Source organism: Talpa occidentalis, unplaced genomic scaffold (assembly GCF_014898055.3).
Source record: "Talpa occidentalis isolate TD23 unplaced genomic scaffold, MPIMG_talOcc4v2.1 talOcc4.12, whole genome shotgun sequence".
NCBI lineage: Eukaryota > Metazoa > Chordata > Mammalia > Eulipotyphla > Talpidae > Talpa > Talpa occidentalis.
The window spans coordinates 66,057,924-66,081,470 of record NW_023601212.1 but is presented as its reverse complement, the minus strand read 5'-3'; the positions used below and the strand labels follow the sequence as shown (position 1 = coordinate 66,081,470).

At 44.2% G+C, this 23,547-nt stretch overlaps 1 protein-coding gene across 3 annotated transcripts in view; it reads right to left on the bottom strand.

The window, feature by feature from the left end:
• DDR2 (discoidin domain receptor tyrosine kinase 2) overlaps nucleotides 1-23,547 on the bottom strand; it is a 138,414-nt gene that overhangs the window by 65,182 nt on the left and 49,685 nt on the right. Inside the window, exon 1 of one of the 3 annotated variants that reach the window (XM_054693525.1) lies at nucleotides 1,546-1,718. The exons of the other annotated variants lie outside the window; for them this stretch is intronic. The gene's annotated coding sequence lies outside the window, so the exon portion shown is untranslated. Of the gene's footprint in view, nucleotides 1-1,545; nucleotides 1,719-23,547 lie in introns of those variants that run through there. 3 annotated transcript variants of the gene reach the window in all.

Genomic DNA, 23,547 nt, shown 5'->3' with positions numbered 1-23,547 from the left:
TACTTGGTTGAATTTCCAAAAGCCTCATTCTGAAACAGTTAGGGCCACATCACGGTAAAAATCAAGTCACCAGCCATCCTGCCTAACACACCCCATCCTTCAGGGGGTTAAGACAGCTAAGGCTCAGCCCTGTGTTGCCCACAGCTCCAAGTTACACACACCTGAGGACAGACTTCTCTCTTCTTTTCCAGCTGCTTTGAAAAGCAGAATATGTCCCCAGTCACAAGCCCCCCTCCTGGCCTCAAATAGCATAGTGAACTAGAGCATGGAGTAGTGGAGACGAGTGCTGCTGAGGGACATGAGTGGACAAGGCTCCTACCTAGCACACACTCCCAGGGACCTCCAGGTATAGAGCTCCCCAGACAGTAGGACAATAGCCTTTTTTTTTTAAAAGATTCATTTATTTATGCATACAAGAGCTGGGGTACAGGCCAGAGATGCGGGGGGTGAGAGGATTCACCAGAGACAGAGTGGGGAGCAGAACAGGCAGACTGACTGAAATACACTGCTGAGGGGAGCAGTGGGCAAGACAGGAGAGGTCTGCTTCGCCATGTGGGTTTCTCCCTGGCCAGCCAGGGATCAAACTCGTGCTGCAGAGGCTGCAGATTGCTTCATAGTGTGGTTCTTAACCCCTTGCGCCACCAGGGAGTCCCAACAATAGCCTTTTGAGCTCCAAAACATAAGCCCTATGACTATGTCTACTTTTTACTATACAACTGATAAGGAGGAGATAGATGATAAATTTTAATCGCCTAAGATAGAGTAATGACAGATACAGAGATGATTAAGGAATATATACTTTCCTATATATATATATATATATATACATCATAGATAGATATTTAAATATAAAGAGAAACACTTTTTGTAAGTGTAGCTACTATAATGAACTGCATTTATTTGGAAAACAGCACCATCATTTTCACTCTGTGGTAATACGGAGAGCAAGCAGAGCAAGAAACCCATGGGATCTTCTGCCCTAGCAAAATGGAAAGCATTAGTATCTCTGGTCTTCCAAGCCCCTTTAAAGTAATCGTAACTCATGGGCAGTAGAGCTCTCTTTTTCCCCAAGTCTCTAGCAGAACCAGAAGTATGCTTAAGAAACGCCTAAACTTGGGCCTCCCTGGTGGTGCAGGTGGTTGAGCACGGTGCTGTGAAGCTGTCCGCAGCCTCTGCAGTGCTGGTTTGATCCCCGCAGGCTGCGGAGCAACTCACATGGCGCAGCAGACCTCTCCTGTTTCGCCCGCTGCTCCCCTCAACAGTGTATTTCAGTCAGTCTGCCTGTTCTGTTCCCCACTCTGTCTCTGGTGAATCCTCTCACCCTCCCGCACATCTGGCCTGTACCCCGGTTCTTGTATAAATAAATAAATCTTAAAAAAATAATAAAAGAAATGCCTACACTTGCCAAACTATTGTATTATGAAATATTTATCCACATTACAGAATCATTCTTTGCACAAGCTGTCAGTGTTGGGTACCTTTAAATAACAAGTTTCAGTACATTTAAAAAAACACTCAGTATACACAAATCTTCCATCTACTTACCAAACTCGTAAATCACTGAGTGAGTATCCACATTACAAAATAATTCTTTGCTTTAGAAAAGAGTCCAGTGCAGTTTCCTTTGAATAACAAATCCTTCCAGTGCATTTGAAATAGGACTCCATATACCTAAATCTAGCTTCTACTCAACTTTTCAGTAATACAGCCGATGCACAAAGAAGGACATGTCAATTTGCAGATGGTGAGTCTCATCAGACAGTTCATCTTTGCGATCCAAAAGCCAGAGATAATCACTATTTTGCTAAAGAAGGAACAATCATGGATTTCCCGCAGGGATCTTCACACTGAGCCTGTGAGAAGGAAGTGCCTTCCCTCCTGGAAAATCAGCTCTGGCCTGCAGCCCAGACCTCCACCTAAATCCAGATACGTCTTCCTTGCAGGACAGAGGGGCCCTGGAAAATCTGGGGTGGGAAGGGAAGTGAGATAAAGGGATGTGGATCAAGTTGGAGCAGATACACAAGGTGTGTGTGCACTTGTGGAAACTGTATGCCTGTTTGCACTTGTGTGTCGTAGATTGAGCTCCAGTGGGAAAAAGAAAACCCACATGCTTCGTGGCCCTGCAGGGCATTCAAGGCTTGTTTTTCCACTCTGCCGAATCATTTTTATTTCAGATTCAACACATAGGAAGAGCAATCTTTGGAGTATTTAATACTCAGCAAACAAATATGCAGAATGAACTTGGTTCTGGCAAGAGGCGGATGCACGTATATACACACACATATTAGCCATCCAAACATCCTCATGTTTCATCTTGATCCCCAAGGATTTGTCAAAGTCGTCCTCATTCCCAAATTTCCTCTGGGGTACCAATCTCGTGCTTCTCACACAGCTCTCAGTGCTGAGTCAAAGGCCCAGAACAGCCCAATCTGCACACAGAACTCACCCCAGATGACCTGATGTGACCCACTTGCTCACAGCGGGTGGAACACAAGCTCAGGCCCGCCTTTGGGAGAGTAGCACTTTGCCTCCTTCTACCTCACAGTGAAATGGAGACAACTCGAGTTTACCCAAGTGCAGGAGAAGGACAGAACCCAGCAGCTGTCTCTTTCACTCTCCGTCCTGAGGAGCAGAGTCACGGTAACTTTCCATGTGACATCGTCTGCCCATTATCCTTTCCACAAGGATGAGAACTGTCAAATCTAATGTTCACCCGTCATCAATGTGAGGAAGAGAGTAAACACAAAGGCTCTATTAGAAACTCTGCAGGCCAGTACCCCCCTGCCTCTGAGATCTTGAGCAGGGCACTAACCTCTCTGTGTTTCCCTGAATCTTTTACTCCCTTCCCTGACCTCCATCATCCTGCATATGAGTGTCTTTCCCACCTGGCCTTTCTGTTTCTTCCCCATCCTCTTCCTCCCCATTACCAGCCTTCTTGAAGCCCCAAACTTCATGCTGGTGAGCTGGGGGGCCACCTGCTTGCACAGAGGGCACAGGCAGGTCCACAGGAGGGGCCATGGCCACAGGGCTCTGGAGGCCTCCAAAGAAATGTTAGGCTTCAAAGCAATAGGCCCACGACGGTGAGAGTTGAAGGGAGCTGAGGCTCATTTTTTGTAATCAGCTCCAGTTAAAGGTGAGGAAAGTAAGGCCGTCCCCAAACCAGAGAGACCCCATGTGAGGCAACAGCTGTTCAGAGACAGGGCCAGGCCTCCATCATCCAGGCCAGAGATTGTTCTGGCCCAGTCACTGGCCTTCCTTCCCAAACTCTAAGCCCACACGCCTTCTCAGCCCTGCCTCTCTCAGGTAACTCATGTCTTTAAAGCAGTGAAGTGACTCAGAAAATTTTTGCAGGGGTTTCCAAAGCTGTTCGCACATTTTGTGACCCTCTCTCATTGATAGCTGGCATCTAACTTTGCCCCTCTTAAATGTGGGTTCCACCTGGTGATTCGCCTGTAACAAAAGGAATGCAATAGCAGCAGCTGCGCATCTCAGACTGGGGCAGGGAGCATTACGTGTCCACCGGGCACTGTCTCTCTGGGAAGAGGTGCCTGGGAGCACTGTGCTGGGCTGGGAGGGCTCTGGACCACTTGCAGGAGCCAAGTGCTCCTTTTCTGAGATAGTCTCAGTGAGGTCCCAGCAGGCAGCAATAACAACTTTCACACTTGTGGCCTGGGGACTGCAGTCACTGCTGCTCCCTGCTGCAGCCTCAGGAGCAAACCTGAGCAGCAGCCGGCTCAGCCTAGTCACCTCAGAAACATGACAAAACAATTGTGTGTGTGGCTGTTTTAAGCCACTAAGCTGTGAGGCCATCTACACAGCAAGAAATGGCTGGAATCACCCCCTTGAGTGAGGCATAGCCTCCCACAAACATATCGGTATTTGTATAGTTTGTTACTCATCACCAATATGTCCACTGCCTCAAAGCCTCCAATAAAGACTTACAGTGAAGAGGTCAAATAGGAAGTGAGGGTGAACCCCAGAAGTGAGTTTAAGATGTCTATACAGCAGCTGCCTTTCCCTGAGGGTTCAGCAGTGAATCCAGATGCAGCATCTGACTCAATTGACCACCCTCTCTGTGGACCCTGGGCCTCTACATCCAGTGATTTGCCTCCTCCCTCCCTGGCTGCTCTTTCTCATTCACTTGGAGTGAAGCCAGACTTGCTGTGTTTGAATTCAGTCTCTTCTACCACCAGCTGTGTGGACCTCAGCCCTTCTGTTTCCTCATCTGTGAAATGAGGGCAGTGATGGTCACTGCTTCCATAGGATGTGGTAAGGATGGAATGAGCAGCATTGTGCTAAAACATTGTCTGGCTCATACATGTCCCTGCTTATTTGTAGTTCTGCTTTACTTTGTGCCTGGGTGTTATCTTCTCGAGGAATGTGCAACTTAGAAGCAAATGTCAGGCCTTCCCCCAAACTTATACAAGTTTTTTTTAAATCAGCAAATACCTACCTACACAGAGGGTACTCAGAGAATTCTGGCAAGTACACTGATAGGTCATTTCATTAGTAATAAAATCAGCAATAACAATAGTACAAAGTCCTTGCCTTGGACCAGCAAGCCAACATTTGCTGGTGTAGCCTCTGAGTGACACAACTAGAGAAAGCGCTCTGGTTCTTTCCATATCATCGCTCAGAGTCAGGAAAGGTTTACCTGAGAAACAGAGCAGCAGACACCAGCCTGGGGCCCATACTCTCTGCCCCTGCATCTGCACATGCACAGACCTCAGCAGATTTCTAAACTGTCTCCCAGAAGCAGCAGGATAAAGTACTTGGTCTAGCCAAGCCCCTGCTACCAGGGCTACCTTACATCTGGGGCCCACAGCTGGGCTGGTCTTTTAATAATACACAGTTCCATTGGCATGCCTTTATTTTGTGCAAGCTCTATCAACATGGACTTGAAGCATCTCTGAGGGAACATAAGTCTAATTCAGCCATAGAAACTCTTCTGAACCCCATAAGAGATTTGTGTGATGCCAATGAATGTTGCTTTCCATTCCTGCAGGAGACCCTCCAAGGAAAGAGATGTGGGTCCATTTTCCCAGACACAGGTCGGGATCTGACCTCTTTGCAGAGTATAGTTGATCCCTTGAACCGTGAGGGTGCACTGATATACCAATTTTTTTTCTATCTGCAGTACCATTTTCATGGATTCAACAGATCTTGGTTATTGGTTGACACAGGATGTGGAAAAGCACAGTTATGGAGCATCAACACTAAAGGACTTGAGCATCTGTGGAATGAGGTGGGGTTGGGAGGAGGGTTGAAATTAATTGCGAATTTTAAGGAAGAGCACTTTGGTTAAGTTTGGGGGAGCCAAAAGTTATACATGGCTCTTTTAATGGCTAGGGTCAAAAATCCCAGCCCCTGCATTATTCAAGTTCAGCTGTTATCTACTCAAGGCCTCCTGGACATAAGGGCTAAGCCCAGTGCTTTTGTCACTGAGATGGGGGAACCCCCACCTCTCCAAGACCATCAACTGAAGGAAGTCATGAGATTTCACCACTTAGGCTTTTGCCAACATGTTCTATAGTGGAAACTTCAGCAATGGTACAGGTCAGGTGCTTCACAAACAGCCAGATACTAACTAATCCCAGGGTGAAAGAACATCTTTCAGTATTTCTAGAAAGTATGAGATATCAGTAAAAGCAATAAATGGTATTCTTGTAAAAATTACATAGGATAATGCATATAAAGGACTTACAGTACAGTGCCTGGGAGATAGTTTATGTTCATTAACATTAAGCTATTAGCATTGGTGCAATGGATGGAATGGTGCAGAGAGATCAGTAGTCAAGGTGACAAGTATCAATTGGGTTTCTACTATGAATCCAGCACAGCTGAGACACCTGGAAGCAAAACAACAACAACAACAACAACAACAACAAAAATGCATCTCATTTCTTACCAGGGGATCACATGACTGACACATGCAGACTTAGGAAAAGCACAGACAGTGGGTAAGCAGGTTCAGGCCAGGCCATGGCTGTGGGGAGGTTGTAATGGAGGAGGAGAAATACAAGTGGACCTGGAGCAGTAATAGACAGTAGGAAAAGAACAAGCAGGAAAAAACACAAATTAAGGAGTCATGAACAATTGCCAAGTTTGAATGGCCTGGCCAACAAAAAAGGCAAAAGACTGAAGAAGACCTTGAAGATTGAATGAGCAAAGGAGAAAGAGCTGAGTTCTGAGCTGACCAGTCTGTTTTCTACCACCCCAAGTCCTGACACGTCACATTTTTCTCACAGATACTTAGGAGATCTTCTGAGACTCAGAAGTATTAGGAAAAATAAGCAGGGCAGGGACATGGAGCTATAGTTCTAAATTTAGCCTCCCCTTTTTGCTTTAGGGATGGCAGGGTGAGCGGAAGGTGGGGTGTTGTACAACTGTTGGCTCAGGGACACAGAGACATGAAGAGTAAGGCTCACAGATCTTGGACAAATATGGCCTGGGAGTTCCTGCCCAAACCCCAGAGCCTGAGAGCCTCATTTGGCGGTTGGGTTAGGACCAGGCGCCTGGAATATTTTCCAGGTCCCTCTTTCTTCTTTCAAGCAAGTCACTCCCTCAGCACCTGCAGCTTCTGTCATCATTGCCAAAATTAAACACTGATCAAGAGAAGCTCAGCCCCCAACCCTTTCCATTTCATGCTTCCTTCACATTGCTGGCTGGACATTCCCTTCTATGTTATGTTCACTGGCAGCCTCTGAACCAAGGAGTGCAGAAAATATAAGTGTATTAAAGCTCTGAAACATCTGCAGACTCCATCTGCCTTCAGGAAGTTTCCCCTTGAATCACCAGTGTCTGGCATTTATTCTGGATATATAAAAAGCCCCCTCTTCAACATGACAGGCCCACTCACTGCTGTCCATTTCCTAGTCCAGCTCAAAGATGACACTTTGCCAAGGTCACGTGTAAGACCAAGGCTATCCCCAATTCTGGCCTCAGACCATCTCAAGCTCACTTTCAGAATGTTCTTGTTTAGACACCCCACCTCTCCCACAGAAAGACTTACCCTACTGTGGACAAGAGCTTTTGAGTTGCCCCTTTCCATCAAGTAGATCCATTCTTTCCTTCAAACTCTTGTTCTAAGCTTCTTTCTTACTCTCCCTACCCTATCTTTGGGCTCAGGAGATTGTTTGAACATATAAATAAATGTGGCTACAGTGTTTTTTAGTTGCAATATTTCTGTGTATGTCCCCTCCCCAGCTAGGCTGTAAACTCCTGGATACCCCACTACCTGGTTGTACTCATCTTAATTGCCCATGCAGAGCCCAGAGTTTGGCGATGATTGGACAATGAGTCGGTGGATGAATGGGTGACCTGAGGAGTGTCTGTGGTGTCCAGGAATGGCTGATGCCCATTCATCTCCCTGCTAAGAGTTGAGCAGATGGCATAATAGGCTTTTTCCATTAGGCTCTTACCCCCTCTTTTGTACTTTTCCCAAGCCATAATAAGCTGTCTTGTCTCTCAACTCTATTGCATCAATATGGTATAACTCAACAGATTCCAGCCATATAGTGACTAATGTTGCACCCTAATTGCCCTTGTATATGTGTGTGAAAATCTTTGTCTCCCCAATGAGACTATCAGTTTCTGAAGTACAATAGTAGTTTGTATCTCTCAAGGTTTATGAGAGAAAACATTTCACATGAGAGAAAACACATGATAAACATCTATAGAGCACTTATATACCAGGCAGTATATAGTAGGCTAAGTTTTATGTTAATATTCTAATTTGGTCATCATAGCAACTGTATGAGGCCATTACTATTAAACTATTATTATCATATATTATATATTATTATATAATAAATAACTTGATGTAATTATTATTATCATCATCATCATTTTGCATATGAGAAGACTGAAAAGATAGAGTAGTTCATTTGCCCAAGACCACAGAGAAATAGAGCACAATGGCATTCAACATAAAATTAATTCTGAGATGGTTGATGTGGTTTGGGCTTTGCCTTGCCATGTTCTCCCCAAACACCCTGACTACCCCAACTCCATTCTAAGTGGACATTCTCATCAGGAAAAAAGCCATGCTCCACTTTACTCACTTGGAAGATTTCCATCACACTGCCGGCATGTGAGGCCAATTTTAGGGAGGACTCCCTGCCTAGCTACATCATGGGAGCCTCAGGATCTTACCTGGAGCCTCTCAGTGCCTGACCTCAGAGTTGGGTTTGGTGTCACATTGTTGGGACATCTCAGCATCCCTACCTTCCCCTTCCTTCACACTCTAGCTCTCACACCCAGGAAGCTCAGGGCACTACCAAGTCTGGGCAGGGATGGTGGGTCTATGATGCTTGAAGCTTAGACAATGGGAGGGTCCCACTTGATTAAGACACAGAATATACTACTGCAAGTACAAACTTTGATTCAGAGCCTTAGAAGGATCTTGACTAAATGACAGCAAATTCATAGTTCTAGACCTGACTCTCATCAAATACACAGTCATCTGAACAGCAAGCCCTTTCCCTGAATGAACTCAGCCCCCAATTCATGTAAGTGAGAGGGTTGGGTGTGTGGAATGGAAGGGCCCTGAGCCTGAGCCCTGGCACCCTCGACTCTATCAGCCTGGTTTCCAATCACTCTTCTGAGGTCTCCAAAACAAAGCTGGACTGCCCTGACCCAGGACAGATTCTGCTTCTTTCTCCAGTCCAGGCACGTACTGTATTATAGTAATGAGAGCTTTGGTTGCTTTAAATATCACAAAACAAAAACAAAAGGCAGCGGGGTTCATCCTCATTCCCTGTCCAGACCACAGAAGAGAGCCTGCCAGACCAAGGCCAGAGCAGAGATGCGAGAGTAGCCCACAGTCCCTTTCAGGAATCCATTGGCTCGTCTCTGGAATGAAAATCACCAATGGCAGGGGCTGTTCAGAGCCAGGCAGAAGGAGAGCCACGAGGTCACTCTGGGACATAGAGGCCCTGGCCTCAGTAAAACCGGAGGTCTGGGGCCTGGATCCACCAGGGAAGACAAGGTGCCAAGCCTGAGGCTACAGAAACCACAGTCTCCCACCTCGGGGAGAGCCAGAGAAGTCCAGCCAAAGGTCTCCACAGAAAGGAGGCTGGTCTCCCCCTCAGGCCCTGAGAGGTATCCTCGAAGCAGGATGAGCATCAGAAGGGACAGAGCAGAGCGGTGCACAGAGATGTGGAGTCCATACTTTCCCCCTCAGAGCTTCCCCAAGCCACAGGGGAATCTGGCAGACCCTAGGGGGTGAATCCTGAAATTACAACTATGCTGTTTAACTTACCATTGAGTTCCTAGTGAAATGGTCTGTGACTATTCACAGGCCTGATCTGATTGATCTTTCCTGGTGGAACTTATCAAATTCCTTGTGAAGGGCTTGCTCATGAAGCCACCCTCCATGGACACAATGAACCACACATACGCATGTATTCACCCTGCAGCCCTGACTGCTCCACCTTTAGCCTCCTCTGAGGCATAGCCTGGTGCTTGGAGAATGTGGCTTTTATGTCAGGAAAGGTTGGAGTTAAAGACAAGGAGATGCCCTTTCTACACCATGTTGGTACCATGCCCAGGTCCCCCTACTATGTGGTACCTCCTCCAGAAAAAAAGTGGAGAGGAGATTTGCCAATAATTTGTGCTTGATAGAAAACACAGATATGTGAATTTCTCCTAAGATTTAAGTTCTTTGCAGAATGAAGCTTTTCAATAGGCATCTTGGTCAAACATTTTTAAAAGTACCATGGAAGCTCTGAAGTCAAATGAAGGGTTGAATTCCTTTGCCAGGATCTGCTCAGCATTAACTTCAGAAATGTACATCCAGCATCTGGACCAATGTCAGGGTTGTCACAACCACATGGGACCCCTGCATGCCCAGAGAAGATACAACTAGGCTTGGCAAAGGCAGAGACTCAGGAAAAGCTGGGGTTGGGTTTAGAAGGAGAAGCTACTGCAAAATCCATTGAACACTAAAACCAGGACCTGGAACACCTGATACTGCACACAGCCTAACCTTCCCTTGAACTTACACTTCCTGTGGCTAAGACAGTATTTCTCATGATCCAGCACTTACCTCAGAGCAGATGCTTAGAAAATATTTGTTGAATTAAGTATCATGGATGCTCAATAAACTGTAGCCCCCTTTTTTACATTCTTCATCATTTTTATTTCAGGAACTTGAGCTGACTGTGAGTTTGCAGCTCATTTGCCACTTGTGGGTGGTATTAAATGGACAACACTGTCCTGGAACACACCTATCCCTCATTTTCCATCTGGTCTCCTTTGCTATCCTGTACTCACGATCTTCCAATAAAAACAAGAGCAACTCCCCCTTCTCTTCCCTTCTTTGAACTACTCATTGATGTTGATTATGTTCTTCCTTGGACTGAAGTTAATTTTTTTCATATGATTCCACTTTTCCTCTATTTTTATCCATTTCTATAGTGCCAACTATATTTATCTCATTATAAACTCATGAGATCTAGGACTGTATATGTCCTCTGTACGCACCAGGATACAAAGCTTTGTAAATTTCTGAACAGACTTCACAGATTCTCTCTCCCAAGCTACAACTTCCCTAGTTATGCTTTATTCTTCTCCACTAAAGCCTAGGGAGTTAGCTAGCTGAAATGCATCTGAGTGGTTGCTCAATTAAACGGTTGTTCTGATACCAGCCAAATATTATTATCCCCGAGAGGCTGTCTCTTAATCTGTGAAACAGAAGGATGGGCTTCCAAGGGCCTCCCTTCTCTCATATTTTGTTGTGTGTTTTTGTTGTTTTGGTTTTGTTTTGTTTTGGTTTTTTTTGGACAATGAGTCATAACAGAGTTTATGTGCTTAAATTCCATGGTAGAGAATAAAAGCATTGTCACTGTTGGAGGGATAAGATCCAAGAGGTCCAAATAGTTTGGAGATAAAATTTAAACTGCAAACAGAAGCAAATACTTTTGAATCCATATCAGCAAGCACATACCCCAACTTTAGGAGTTACAGACTTTTTTTTTTTAAGATTTATTTATTTATTTATACAAGCACTGGGTACAGTCAGAGGCACGGGAGGGTGAGAGAATTTGCCAGAGCCAGAGAGGGAAACAGAACAGGCAGACTGATGAAGTACACTGCTGAGGGGAGCAGCGGGCTCGGCAGGAGAGGTCTGTCGCGCCATGTGGGACCCTCACCAGTGGCTGGGGATCAAACCGGCGCTGCAGAGGTTGCGGGCAGCTTCACAACCCAGCACTCAACCACTGCGCCACCGGGAGGCCCAGGAGTGACAGACATTTAATGATTGGCCTATACTCAGTAACACACGAGAACCTGGTTCAATAGGCAGTGTCCATGCAAAAAAAAAGCTTTCCATCATTCTTGGTCTTTTTGCACTCACTGGTTCCATGCTGTAACTATTATTTGGTTTTACACTGGAGGAAAAAGATAAAGACCTAAAGAGTGTCTCTTTGTTTCAGCTGACAGGAAAAGTTAAAAACTTTCAGAGGAGAATGAAAGAAATAATCCAAAAAGGAAGCCAGAGTGCTGATAATTGCAAAAGAACAAAGAAAAGCAATGTTTTTCAGTATTTTATGCATAATAATATCTGTGAGTACGAGGCTGGGAAGAAAAATAAGATAAAGAGGAGAAAAAAGAGAACTCAAAATTGGACACCTAGGACTAATATTAAGAAAAATGAGACTTTTCTCCCAGAGAGTGTATTGGACTGTGTGGCAAGTAAGTAGAGCTTTCAGTATCTAAGGTCCAAGACATTTAATACACATACAATATTAAGAGAAGATAAGAGAAGTCATTTCCTACAAAGAAAATAAGGAGATGCACTGAAGGGCTTGGAATGTTTCATCTGGGAAAAAAAGGACTCCGCTTGGAATTGATAGTCTGAGAATGGATCTGTCCTAAAAGATAGGGACTCATATCATACAGCAGCATTCCAAGGTCATAACTAAGGACGTGGCATAGAGACAGGTCTCAACCAAAAATAAGGAGGAACATCCTAAAAATTAGAGTCATCCCAAATTCAGATGCATTGCTTGATGGGGGAATGAGCTCCCCAGACTGGAAGTGTCCAAGTAGAGGCTGAATAATCATTTTATTTAGGAGACTGTAGGGAAGTCATCTTGAGCAGCAGACGAAGCCAGCAAACTTACCAAATCCCTGCTAATTTTAACAATCTACATGTCTATTCATCAAAGCACTAAAACAGGCTAAGCTGACAACAGCCTGCCACAGGAGCAAGGTTCCTGTGAGTTCATAGAACTATTCATTTACACTGATACAGATTTGAAGTCTCACACAATGACAACTAGTGGCCCCAAAGTTGCATGCTTTGTAGGCCACATGCTCAAGTGCTCATCCCACACACACGTGCAGGCACCAGAGCTGGGGCACTGTTACCTCCCATTTTATGCCCATGTCCTCTGGCCCAGGTTCTGTGGCAAAAGTGGTCTCACAGGACTATGAATGAAAACAACAGAGCTGAATCACTTTTCCAAGAAAATAAGGTCAACCTATGATGCCACTGAATAACTGTAAAGAACAATTAGACCTACTGTGATATGTCATAAAATTCTAGCTGTTCTAGTGTTTTAACCTACAAACATACAGGGCCTCCCCTGGTGGCGCAGCAGTTGAGCGCTGGGTTGCGAAGCTGCCCACAGCCTCTACAGCGCCGGTTCGATTCCCAGCCTCCGGGGAGGGTCCCACATGGCCTGCAGACCTCTCCTGCCACCCGCTGCTCCCTTCAGCAGTGTATTTTGTGGGTCTGCCTGTTCTGTTCCCAGCTCTGGCTCTGGTGAATTCTCTCACCCTCCCTCACTTCTGACTGTACCCAGTGCTTGTATAAATAAATTAATTAATTAAAAAAAAATCTACAAACATACATTGGTAAATTATCTTGGTTTGTTAGTTGTTCCTCTCATGTCCTGATCTCCCAAAAGCCTAAATGATTCATGAGGATCTTGAATACCACTGAAATATAAACCCACACTGCTCAGTTTTCTCCTACTTCATTTTATTACAACATAATGAGAAAACAGAATATGGGCTGGGAAACATTGACTTAGTTATATAATATATAGCTTCTTTTTCTTTCTCTATATCGTAGCTATTATCAGTTTGGAAGTATGGACCCTGTTCTGTTCCCTACACTGATCAGATGGGGAAAACCTCATGCCTTCATCTTCTCAAGAATATCAGCTCTGATCACCATGGCCCCAAATCCCAATACATAAGTTGTAGAATTCCTTTGCCTCTAAAATGTTGGTTAGAGTGTACATTTTAACAAGGTCAGTAAAGGAATGACCTGACTTACGCATATACACCTTCCTCCTGTGTGCAGGTTCGCACATACACAGGATCCCAAGACTGAAATCATGTGATTAAAAATTCTGAAAACTCACCATGATCCACATGACCAGGGAGTCTCAGAGCCTCAGGCTTCCCAGGATCAAAACATTCTCCTCGGTGTGAGTCTTTGATATGGCTCTCAAATGATCTGTGCAATGCCTTGACCTAGCACCCTGAAAAGGACATGTTGTACAAATCCTAGGTTATAGCCAGGTGGTCAGGGCTGCCCGGTAGGTACAGTACTCACAAGGTACCAAACCTGGCATATCTGGGGGATAAAAAAGCACATTTTCCCAAAGTGGCAGAAATACTTTTCTAGGGGAAAGCAGAATATTACTGCTGCCAAGCAAGTGATGGATGAGCTTAGGCTAAAAACAAGAAAGCATAAGATTAGCTGCTTGCAATACTGGGAGTAAGAAAGGTGGTGAGTTGTAGGCTCAGGGCAAAGTCATGGTCATCAAATGTGCTGGATGCCCATGTCTGTGCAGTCCATTTCAAGAAACTCTCTGGTTAGTAAGAACTTTTATATGAAAATGCTCATGATTACTCTCAGGATGTACTTGGGGTATTCACTTGCTAACTGAGCCACATGTCGTCTAATGCACAGGACAAGATGAGAATAGTAGCTAATTGAGAGGAAGCAATATTTCTAGGTGCTATCTAAACTATTTTGTTGCAAATCCAGGAAGCTTGTCACTTATGCCAAAGAATTTTACCATAGAATGTTGGCTCTTATTCTTTTATTTATAGTGTTATGAAAATACAACTGAGTTTTCACTTGGGTAAAATTGATGGCATTCATAGAATAATAAGTGACTCTGATAGAAAAGAACTAAAAGCAAACAAGAGAAATTGAATACATTGATCTATTCTACATCTTGCTTTTAATGTCTCTGTTTTGAACAGAGCAAGGATGAACCACAGAGCAGCAGAACAGTATCCAACCACCAGCTGGACAGTGCAGGAACCAGATCCCTTAACCATCGTCAGCCTCATTCGTCAACACGCTCCTTTCCCTTCAAGGCCAACATTCAAAAAAGTAAGGAATCCCAAGTTAGAGGAACTAAATATTAGTCAGTTTTTCAAATAAACCTGGATTTGTTATGCAGGACATAGCATGATATTGGGGAGGCAGAGGTGTCCAGAATTAATGTGGAACTGAAGTTATAAGATAGAAATGAATGCAAGAGGATTTTGCAAAGACAATCAAAGCAAAAGATAGTGTTTAGAATTGTAATGCTAAAGAGAAAGGCTTCCATTCAAAAAGTAGTTTTTAAGAAGGCTTTGAGAAACCCTAATCCCTCTAGTTATCCTCAAAATCTCCTTATCCACATTCACAGGCATGGTGGATGACTGAACTAAATTAGCAGTCCACGCCAGCCTTGCCCTGCTCCTCCTTTCGTGAGACCATCTTCTGGCAGATAATCCTGCTTAGATAATGATCCAGAGGTCCCAGAAAATATCCTCATAGCAATACAGAATCCCCCAAAAGAATTACAACAAAAATCTCATCAACCTATGAATCAAACAGCATCTTCAGATTTGGGAAGACCAGCTAATCTTTCCTCCTTTTCCTCTAAACCCCCCCAGGACAGGCCTTCGGGAACAAAACACATTCTCAAGAGGCCACAAATTGCATGAGAAACCCTCCAGAGCTAGCACGGGAACAATTAGGGGGAAACTATCTAAATAGCCCCTCAGGGTCCCTTGTAGATGGAAAGGGAGTAGTGAGCTTGAATTGCCTCCCAAAGGTCAGCAGCTGCTGGTGGGAACATCCGTAGCCCCTGACCGTGAACCTCTCCAGTGCTGAGGAAGACAGTGCTGAGGAAGACACGTCCACGCAGCAGGCTGCATGGGAGAAGGCGGCAGACGGTAACCCACCCCTAATCACAGGAATAGATCTCAACCCACCTTGACAAGGGCACTGTCCTCTCGCCCCTGAATAATAAATTACCATGGCAAATCTAGAGTGAAAACAATGGAGAAAGAAGGGCAGATTAAAGACATCTTCTGTCCCAGCCAGGGCTGAAGAGGCAGCAGGATGAGACATTTTGTTTTGTTTTCTTCCAAATTATGTTTATTGAAGTAAAGTAGGTTTACACTTGGTATGTGCTCCAGGGGTTATAGGTTCAAACCTCTACAAATGTATCCTTTCAACCCCGGCCTACCAGCAGAGCCCCAACAGCCTCCACCATGTTCCATTGGGTCCCTTCCCTCCTCCACTCTCACCCCGCCATTGTCCCTCTCTGGTTGCCACAAAGAGGCACTTTGAATGAGTTGCAGACCAGGTCTCCCTGAAGCTTTGACCATTTCCAAGTGCCACACAGCAAGGGGCTAATTCCCAGTGGTAAGCAGAGCATCCACTGGGCAGAACTTGAGAACTGAATCCCTGTGCCATTCTGCTCAAACCAATTAGCCCCCTGAGCTCTGTCATTGTCTGATCCCTTGACCTTCTCAATCCTCAGCTTTCCCCTTAGTCAGCTGTTTGTGCTCTATGCCACTCATAAAGCCTTCTAGAAGACAGACGCAATGTCCATGGACAAGAAAATCCCTTCCAAACACTAGTTTTCAAGAAATAAATAGGTCTTAATCCCAGTCTCAGATGTATTTAACTGGCAGTTGCTCTCTTTGTTATCAAGAAGTTTAGATTCTTAGCGTTGGAGATGGATCTCCACAGTTCATTCATTTCTACAACCATCTCTTGTCAACAAACCCTAACCTGCAGAAGAGCCCAGGGGTAAGCCCCCCATTTAGAGGTAGAGGCCTTACTTAAAAACTCAACTCTGGCCTTTATTGTCTCTCTAATTTTAAGCAAGTAGCTAACACTTATGCCTCAGGTTTCCTATTCTGAAACCTGGGGTAGAAGCAGCGACACCACCCTAAGGGACCACCATTTAAAAACTAATGAGTTAATGCTTTAAACAAGCTTGACCTCAAGCCTTGGCTGTTGTTTCCACAACTGGAACTGTTTAAACAACTGGAGCCCATCTCATTTCACAGTAAATATATTTTGACCATCCCTCGTGCATGGCTAGTGCTCAGACATATTAAATAATCATGACATTACAACACTCTGGCAGCATAAGCAAACTTACCCAAAACAACAACAAGCCCCACCTCCTTTGCTCTAACAAGAAGCAGTCCAGGTTACAAGGAAAGTTGTCACATTCAACCTCTTCCTAGAATGGGCTTCTCCAAATATGGCTAAGGCTACATTAGTTATCAACGTATCAGGACATTTCTGTCGCAGCCAATGATTGTGTGAAACTCTGTAGTTTCAATTTTCCCTCTTGAGTGGTTCTTTGGACCTGGATTTTCAACCTACACAGGAATCTCTGTTTGTTGAGCTGCCCCAGGCTCTCCTGGAAGGTATTTCCTGGTTGTTTTAAGAAACTATCTCTAATTGCAACTTTTCTAAGAAACACACATTCTAACCCATCATCCTAATGCATGAAACCTATGAAGTTCAACAAACACATAGATAGGGTTGCTTATAAATGTATCATTCCTTCTCAAATGTGCTTTCTTCCTCAGATGATGAACAGACCATACATGCATGTTCCCACAATGCCCCCACCCCCCCCCACCAGAGTGGAGATGGGGGAGGTCTCAGCAAAAGGAGAAGTGGAGGTACAAGGGGAGGCTTCTAGGGCAGTGGAATTCTTTACAGGGAGTGGTGGTTGTGGGCAGCAAGCGCAAGTACTTGACGCCCAGAAACTGGAGGTGAGTTCTAGAACCTCAAGCATGGGTGAGCACGGTTTGACAAGCAGGGGCTTTCCATCACAGGAAGTGGGATGCCTGCAGATGGCAAGGGCAGAGGAGTAGGCTGGGAGGCACAGGGGCCTTCTCAGATTTCAGCAGGAAGAGCAAATGGCAAGGGTATGGGTGAGGAGAGAGGAAGGGGGCCTCTCCCAATAAGGCTGTGGTTTGGGTCCCACCCAAGAGGGTGTAGCTGTCAGTTTCATTTGGGGCTGGGGTTTGGTGAGGGGATTGTCCAGTCATCACCCCCACCCAATGTGTATCCAATCAGGGTCATTTTTCAAACCCTCACCCGGCTTTGGCCAAGGAGGCAGCGACTAAAGCCAGAGCCTCCTGCCAAACAGGCAGGACCTGGAGCTCTGTGGCAGATCTGGCCTCTAGGCTCGTGAAATCTGACACCTAGAGAGGGAAACTTGAAGAGTTACAGCCAAACAAACAAGCCTCAGTCCCAAGGCTTAGCCTAGAGGCCAGAGAGTGGCTGCAGGCCAGCTACTCCCTCTCCGTGTCTCTCCATGATCCCGATTTCCCCCAGAAGAGGATTTCTGCTCAAGGCCATTGATTTCCCACCTCTACCCACAACTCTGAGTTACTGGGTGAAAACGATGTTCCAGTGTCTGCTGTAGGTCAGTGGATCACATTTGCTTGGACTTTGCTGCCACTTCTCTCCGACCTTTGAACACAAACCCGGTCATAATGGATGGATGATGTTATGGATAATGAAGAATAATAAATAACCTAGCATAAGATAAGTTACATTTAACTCTAGAATGAGTTAATTTATTTTCCCATTTGTGAGGCAGTAGATTAAGAGCTTTGAACATTTTGATTCCCAAGGCATTGGCTCAAAACTCAGCTCTGCCACTGACTTGCTGTGTGACCTAAGTCAAATCACTCACCCTCTCTGAGCCTTCTTTCTTCATCTGTTAAATGGGGACATAATGACATTTATCATGATGGCTGTTAGAATTAAAGAAGATAATCTATTCAAAGCTGTTACAGTGTCTGGCATATAGCAAGAACAATAAAAATCTTTGGCACAGGGCCCCAACCTCAGCTTAAGTCCCTGCTCCACTCTGTCTGATCCTCAGGCTTAGCTGGGACAAGTCACTCCTCCACTGAAGCAAACCACCCACATCAGAAAGCTCCTTTCGCCTTCTGGCTGGTCTTTCCCACTCTCTCATGCCATTAAAATATTTCATTTCCATTTGAAGGGGCTGTGAAAAACCAGAAAGAATGCCCACTTATTTTGACAAAATAATTCAAGTGTAACTTGAATTTTTTTCTAGAAATTAAATCTCACTTGTAAATAAGTCCCAGTAATGACATTGTTCCTCAGCCAGAGCAAGGCATTTGCATCTCTACATTTGAATCTTTCAGAGACATATTTAAAGTTCTCTGAATTGGAATTTTACATATGATTGAGTGAAATAGGTCAGTAGTAAAATTTGAGAGATACTATTTATGTATTTGAGAAATTCTGGAGCACAAAATCACCAGGAATAAGAACTTAAGCACAAATCTACTCTCTGTTTTACAAGTTGATGAATATTGTTTGACTGTAAACTATTTGCATCAATTACTAATAAGAATACTTCTAGGGGGCCTCCCCAGTGGCGCAGCAGTTGAGCGCTGGGTTGGGAAGCTGCCTACAGCCTCTGCAGCGCCGGTTCGATCCCTGGCTGCTCCCCAGCCACTGGAGGAGGGTCCCACATGGCGCTCAGACCTCTCCTGCCGCCCGCTGCTCCCCTCAGCAGTGTACCTCGGTCCTTCTGCCTGCTCTGCTCCCCGCTCTGGCTCTGGTGAATTCTCTCACCCTCCCGCGCTTCTGACTGTACCCAGTGCTTGTATGAATGTATGTATAAATCAATCAATCAATAAATAAATCTTTAAAAAAAAAAAAAAGAATACTTCTAGGGCCTCCCCGGTGGCGCAGCGGTTGAGTGCTGGGTTGCGAGGTTGCGGTTCGATCCCCGGCTGCTCCCCGGCCACTGGAAGAGGGTCCCGCATGGCGCGCGGACCTCTCCTGCAGCCCGCTGCTCCCCTCAGCAGTGTACTTCGGTCCTTCTGCCTGCTCTGCTCCCCGCTCTGGCTCTGGTGAATTCTCTCACCCTCCTGTGCTTCTGACTGTACCCAGTGCTTGTATGAATAAATAAATAAATCTTTAAAAAAAAAAAAAAAAAAGAATACTTCTAGACTCTTGTCACTTCACAGGGATCCAGCTCAGCATGTAATCATTCATTTACTGTTTATTATGCAATTTCTAAATGTCAGGGATTGCGCTAAGCACCGGGGATACAGAACAGAAACAGTTATATTAAGTCCTTGCTTAACAGGATTGATAGGTTCTTGGAAACTGCACCTTTCAGGGAAAGAAACAAAAGTAAAGCGGGTCCTCCAATTATTCAATGTTTCTTCCAACAATGGCAGGATTTTTCTCATAAACCAAGATGTTACTTGGGGGCCTGCTGCCCTTCCCAACTCTGTCTTAGAGTTTTGCTGGAGAAACAGAAAAGGCACTTACAGAAAGACGCAAGGGGGCTATGAGAGAGGGAAAACTTCCCAGAGTCAACAGAGAAGCAAAGATCTTGGGATGTACAAAGCCTGAGATGAGAATTAGAGAGGGAAGGGACGGCTTCATGTAGAAAGGCCCGGAGACCAGAGGGCTTGGAGATCATCTGGGGAAATGGAATCATTTTGGTGCAACTTGGTCATGGAAGGTGGCACCAGAGGCATGAGCCCAGGGAGAAAAATAGAAGTTGTTGTTCTGAGCACAGAGGTCAGTTCCATCAGGAACAGGAAAATGAAAAATGGGCAGCCAGCATTAGACACTTTCACAACCCCAACAGTGGAGTTGGAGAAAAAGTAGAAAAACAGATATTAGGATACAGAGTCAAACAGATTTGATGGTTTGGTTTGAACACAAGGGTGAAGAGAGAAAAGCCAAAAATGAGTCTCTAGTGTGGGAAGCTGGAGACCCCACCAAAGGATCTTTGTACTTAATATTCTTTATGCCCAGAATGTTCTTCCCTCTCATACCTTCTAGGCTCACTGTGTCACCTTATTCAGGGTTCCTGCTCAAATACTGCCTACCAGATGCTTCTTCAAATACTATCTAAACTCACAAGCACTTGGTACCCAAATCCTCATCCAGTTCCATTACTCTCTATTCTCTTACTCCTTATGCAAGGACATGCTTCCATGATGTCATTTCCCTAAAGGTGGCATTTTTCCAAAAACTTGGCTACAATGTTGAGTGAAGACTTCTGTCCCTGTGAGAACATAAGCTCCATGAGAGCAGAAATATTTTTCTGTTTTATGCTCAATATCTAAAATAGTTTCCTGGTATGAATGCTGACATCATGGAGTCATTTTATTTTTTTTTATTATTTTTTTAATTTTATATATTTTTACATGATTTTTCATTTTTGCACAATATATGCATTTTCATCTTGGTTATAGTCTCCATACAATTTCCAACCTCCCTTGTTTTGATCCTACTCCCTCCTCGCATGCCCATAGTGTGTCTTTGATTTATAGTTGCTTGTTGATTTTGATTTTTACTTCATTATAATTAGTCTTTTTCCTTGTCTCTCCTTATTTAGGTTTTCTAAATTCCTGCTATGAGTGAGACCATCTGGTATTTTTCTTTTTCTTTCTGGCTTATTTTGCTGAGCATGATCCCTTCCAGCTCTATCCATGTTGGTGCAAACTGCATGTGTTTATCTTTTTTGATTGCTGAGTAATATTCCATTGTGTATATATACCACATCTTCTTGATCCAGTCATCTATCTTTGGGCATTTGGGTTGTTTCCATAGCTTAGCTATTGTAAATAGTGCAGCTATAAAATAGGGGTGCAGGTGCCCTTTTGGTTTTTTTTGTTTGTTTGTTTTTTTAAAATAAATTTTATTTTTATATTCCCCATACAATTGCAATCCCCTTATTTTGACCCCAATCCCTCCCCTCCCCACCTCCTACCCCCCATAGAGTGTCTCTTGTTCATAGTTGTTTGTTGATTTTGATATTTTCTTATAGTTATTCTTTTTCCTGGTCCCTTATTTAAGTTTTCTAGATTCCTGCTATGAGTGAGACCATCCAGTATTTTTCTTTTTCTTTTTGGCTTATTTTGCTGAGCATGATCCCTTCCAGCGCCATCCATGTTGCTGCAAATTGCATGTGTTTATCTTTTTTGATTGCTGAGTAATATTCCATGGTGTATATGTACCACATCTTCTTGATCCAGTCATCTATTTTTGGGCATTTGGGTTGTTTCCAAAGCTTAGCTATTGTAAACAGTGCTGCTATAAACATAGGGGTGCAGGTGCTCTTTGGAATTGATATTTCTGTGTCCTTTGGGTAAATACCTAGGAGTGGAATTGCTGGATCATATGGGAACTCTTTGTTTAGTAGGTCAAGAAATCTCCACACAGCTTTCCATAGTGGTTGGACCAGTTTGCTCTCCCACCAGCAGTGGAGGAGAGTTCCTTTTTCTCCCCAGCCTCGCCAACATTTGTTGTTGCTAGTTTCTTTAATATGTGCCATTCTCACTGGTGTAAGATGGTATCTCATGGTAGTTTTGATTTGCATTTCCCTGATTACAAGTGATGTTGAACATTTTTTCATATGCTTGTTGGCCATTTGCATTTCCTCTTCAGAGAAGTTTCTTTTTAACTCTTCTGCCCATTTTTTGACTGGATTATTTACTTTGTTTTTGTTGAGAAATAAGCCCACAGATTTACAGTCAACTAATCATTGACAGAAGAGCAAAGAATATGCAATGGAGCAAAGAAAGTTTGTTCAATAAATTGTGCTGGGAAAACTGGGTTGCTACATGCAAAAGAATGAAGCTTGACTATTACCTCATACCACGCACAAAAACCAACTCAAAATGGATTAAAGAACTAGACCTAAGTCTGAAACCATAAAATATGTAGAAGGAAATATAGGTGAAACACTACATAACATACACTTCAGCAACATCTTTACAGACACATCACCCAAAACAGTGATAGTGAAGGCAAAGATAAACAGCTGGGACTACATTCAAACTAAAGAGCTTCTGTACAGCAAAAGAGACAGTAACCAAAACAAAGAGACACTCCACCAATTGGGAGAAAATTTTTGCACACAACACTAATGATAAAGGACTGATCACAAAAATCTACAAAGAACTGAAGAGACTTAACAAAAACATGGAGTCATTTTAAAATAGGGTAGGTATAAGTCACGGCAGGAAAACTGCTTTCAATCTCCTTAAAACTGAATCAAAGCCCTGATTTGGGTCTCTCCTGGGAAACTAAGTAGGTTCTGCCATCGCCACATCAAGACAAAGCATAGTCTTATGCATAGGAACTTTAATACAAATAGTGTGCAATAAAAAGAAGTGAAAGAACAGATAGAATAGTTTCCAAATCAAGCACCCAAAGTTATCCCCTCAGGGGTAAATGTCTAGTCAAACAGGGTTGGCCTAAAGCGGCCTGAAAGCCTGCCACACGTCTAAGGCACCTGCTGGTGGGGACCCTTAGAAAGGGGGCAGAAGAGGCCCTGCATGTCTGGGACAGAGGCACAAAATCAAAACCAAGATAAAAGCTGCCATTGTTAACCTCCCCGCGGAGCTCTCACCCACAGCCGTTTCATCCAGTTCAAGACCAAGAAACAAGTGTAACTTCTTTACATGTCTCTCTGCTCCTTGTGCCTCCTCCAGTCTTCTCCTTGCTCTCCATCTTCTTCCTTCCTCCCCAGTCTCCTCTCCAGCTTCTCCTCCATGCTTAGCTCCACCTTGGGTTGGGGCCTGGAACCTCCACTTTTCCTGGGGACCAACTTGTTACACTCTTACTAAAGGTCAACACTGGCACATGGTCATTCTCAATATATCTGTTTAATGATTACATTAACAACTGTAGGAAACACTGAAAGACAAAACACAAAGCTGGTCTAGAAAAAACACTTGTTCACCTCTCTAAGACTTTCATTCAGAAGCATCTTTGTTTTTAACTTAGTGAAAACAGAAGACACACAACAAGGTACACACTCACATTACCACCACTCAGGACAACAAATCAATCTCATCAGAAGCTTCCTCCAACATGGTCCTCCCAATCACTACCCACCTCGGAGGTCAAAGGTGACCAGTAAGCTAACTTCTAACCCCATTAATAGTTTTGCCTATTTGGGGACTTCACATAAATTTGGATAATTCCATTTGTATTTTTTGTGTGGGGCTCTTTAATTCTGTATTAGATGTATGAAGTTCATCCACATGTTATATGGAATAACACTTGATTTTTTCATAGCTTTATAGGTTTGCTCTGAAGGGCCTGTCTCCACATCCTTGAAGGTCTTCCTTACCTATCTTTGCTGTCCTCACAGCTTGCCATGTGGATGTGCCCATCTCAGAAAGGAATGAATATCCCCAATGACACCTCCTATAAGACACATACTGCTCTCTCTGACCTTATCCCACTGC